At 58.3% G+C, this 2,422-nt stretch overlaps 1 protein-coding gene across 1 annotated transcript in view; it reads left to right on the top strand.

Moving 5' to 3' along the window:
* Positions 1-2,422, top strand: part of PPP1R37 (protein phosphatase 1 regulatory subunit 37) — a 41,973-nt gene that overhangs the window by 23,451 nt on the left and 16,100 nt on the right. The window lies entirely within an intron of this gene.

The raw sequence follows: 2,422 nt of genomic DNA, 5'->3' as shown, positions 1-2,422 counted from the left end.
TTTTGTCCTTTAACGTGATTATTTTTGGGGGGCAGACTTTAAGGAAGGGGGGGAATCCAGGACGCCGTCGGGGATGCTCCGAATGGAAACCTGCGCGGTCTCCAGCCTGCTCTTCCTAAAACCAGATATTTGAAGCCGCGGGTAATTCCACCCGGGCCAGGAGTCAGCCGCGCTTTGCTACCTCAAGTCGCCCGCCCAACCGTGTGTAAATATGTATTTTATCAAACCTGTTTGCAGAACAGCTCTGCTTTGTTTTATGGACGGCGTCAGCAGCGGTAAAGCCCTTCTGCCAGCTCCAGAGCAGCTGAAAAACATGTGCCGTGCCGCGGGATCGGCTTCAGCCCTCGTCTGCCGCCCCGCTCTGCCCAAAAAAAAAAAAAAAAAAGGCTTTTCCCTGAAATTTCAAGGGTTTTTTGAAGGCGGATGTTACAGACACGGCAAATATTTGCCGGTGAGCCTCAAGACCGAGCTCAAACAGGAAATATAAATATTGACTTGCAGGCTTCGTTACCGCAAACGGGCAGGAGAGCGGCCCTTTGCGAAGGGGGAGAAGAGAAACGAGCAGGGACGGGACGCTCTAAAAACCCGCGTGAAGAGCCTTTTCAATTAAAACCCCTGATAATCTGGCGAGGGAATTCCCTCAGAGGGTCCGGGTGCTGATCCTGAGGATGCATCGTTGGGGCAAAAGTAAGAACGTTTTTCGTGGATCCGAGTTTCAGAAGAGCGAGGTGGCCTCGGCGCGAAGCCCGAGCCTTGCAGGGGGAAGAGCCGCTGCTCGGTGTTGGCGTTTAACCTCCTTGAAGGCTTCACAAGGGCAAAACCAAGATCAAATCCCAACTGCTCCTTCCAGCAGCCCCACCGAGATGATCCGGAGCCGCCGCGGAAGGGTTACGGACCGGCTGGGCGATCTCGTGCCAGGAATGGCGCAGGGATTGTCGGTTATGGGGACGTACGGAGCGGGCGCCGGGCTCGCCGGCATTCGTGGCCTCGCCCGTACGGTTACGTGAGCGGTTGCGACTCCGGGGGGTAAACTCGGGGGGTTTTCCAGCACCCGGCAGGTGCAGGAGCTCCGGGTGGGAACAGACCGGCGCTGGCGGTGAAGCCCGGAGGAGACCTGGGAGTCGCGGGTGAGAGGTTCCCGCCGGTGATCTGGATCCGCTCGTGAGCGTTTAACCGCGTGGATGAAATCATCCCGGGACGTTCTTCGGGAACAGGGAGTCACTCCGATCCTCGTGGACCGCCGGCACGAGACTCGGCTGGTGCGGGACAGCGAGCTTCTCGGTGCACGTCTCTGTGTGAAGAAGGACGTTGGAAGCTTTGGAAGCAGCTCGAGAGGACCACGAGACCTCTTGCTTCTTCCCGCTGGACTTCCAGCGAGGCGCGGCGAGCACGGAGGTGTGCCAGGATGCGCGCAGAGGGAAGCGGAAGCAAATCCCCGTCCTCCAGCAAATGAGGGTTGTTAAAATTTAGGACTTCCACCCAGGAGAGGGCAGACCGAAGCGTTTTACTGCCGGGAGCTCGTAAAAATTAGATTAGCAAAGCGTGCTTGAGTTCGGATTTGGGGAGAAATCCTTCAGCCAGGACATTTTGGAGCCGGGTTCGCAGGCGCTTGGATTGCCCCGTGCCCTTGCACTCCCGGGATGCTCGTCCGCATTTGTACAGCGGCGACTCTCCTCTACTCTCCTCGCTTTCCCAAAATCGCACTTGATTTTTTTTTGAGGAAAGCATTCCCGTGGCAGACGGGATCAGAAACGTCGCAGTGCGCTGCTAATCCCCTCGCTAACCTTAATATTTCTCTGTTTTTTTTTTTTTTAGACGCGGGGCTCGCTCGGCCTCGGTGGATTTTCCTCCGCGGCGCCGCCTTCGGCTCCCAGGGAATCGGCAACCCGGCATGTCCCCGCGTCGCGTCGGACGAGCAAACGCTTTCTGTCGCGTGGGGCTTTTGGGGCGTGAAAGCCAGTCTTAGGTCTCGCCTAGTTAAGCGCTCGCTTAGGGTGTATTTGAACCTTTGCTGCCTTGCTCGGCACGGTGTTAGTTGTCCCCGCAAACCTCGCCGCGGTGGCCTGGGAAGGGTCATAGGGCTTAAAAACTGCTGAAAAGGCGTTTTGGGGCGGTGCAGCCGAGCCGGGGCACGGCGTCGCCTCTGCCACGTGTCGCTCTGACGACGTCCTGCTGCAGAGATGCCCGACGGGTTTGTTGCGAACAGGGGGAAGATTAAAATAGTCTTTTGAGCTCTGAGCTCTCTGGATGTCGTAATCCTCTGGGATGGGAGCCGGGGGGTGGGGGGTGGCTTTAGCGTTCGTTCGGGCCGATCGCCGGACCGAAATCATGCCGAGGTGGGCATCGCCTCACATGGCTAATGATCCCGTGGCAGCTCCCGCCGCCCCGTCGGCTTCCCCCCCCCCCCCCAGCGGCGGGGCGA

Source organism: Aptenodytes forsteri, unplaced genomic scaffold (assembly GCF_000699145.1).
Source record: "Aptenodytes forsteri isolate BGI_AS27 unplaced genomic scaffold, ASM69914v1 Scaffold148, whole genome shotgun sequence".
Lineage (NCBI taxonomy): Eukaryota > Metazoa > Chordata > Aves > Sphenisciformes > Spheniscidae > Aptenodytes > Aptenodytes forsteri.
The sequence above is the reverse complement of the archived record's forward strand: the minus strand, read 5'-3'. Positions and strand labels throughout refer to the sequence as shown.